Here is a 622-nt window from a genome sequence, read left to right on the forward strand (position 1 = left end):
CACACACACATAATATTATATTAAATTCTCACAATTTCAGATCATGGAAAAGCACATGAAGCAATAATGATAGATGTACCACTTAAAGAGTTTAATAGGATCTCTAACACCTTCCATCCCCATCCCATCTTTTCGCAGACCCAGGTAACATATCTTTCACTTTCACTTACAGTAGTAGAATGCAAGCTCAATTTGAGCATTTACACAGAAAAAAAATAACCCAATTTATAGCTGATATAACAAAGTTGAAGTGTGTTGAGTTTGTGCATGGAGTATCAGTCTGATAGGACCACAATCACAGTGTCATTATTTTTAATCTATATTTTTCTATTCATCAAAATACATTCGTCCTCCTTTGGAAATCGAAAGAAACTCAGATTTTGATTCTAATAGGTGCAGTTTATAGCAAAACGCCACTGACATTTCGTGCTAACCGGGGCCATGCTTGTCTGCGGCCAACGAACATGCCTTGAACAATGGACGCAGTTTGTTTTGTTTACCGCGCGTTTCTCCGCAATCAGCTGGTGAACCAGATACGCGCATCCGGGCGAAGTGCCGTCTCTCTAGTATTACTGTAAACTCTCTGATTAAGTTTACAAGATTTTTTGCTGAATCGGGTTTG

The sequence above is a fragment of the Aplysia californica genome, unplaced genomic scaffold (genome assembly GCF_000002075.1).
Source record: "Aplysia californica isolate F4 #8 unplaced genomic scaffold, AplCal3.0 scaffold00315, whole genome shotgun sequence".
Classification (NCBI taxonomy): domain Eukaryota; kingdom Metazoa; phylum Mollusca; class Gastropoda; order Aplysiida; family Aplysiidae; genus Aplysia; species Aplysia californica.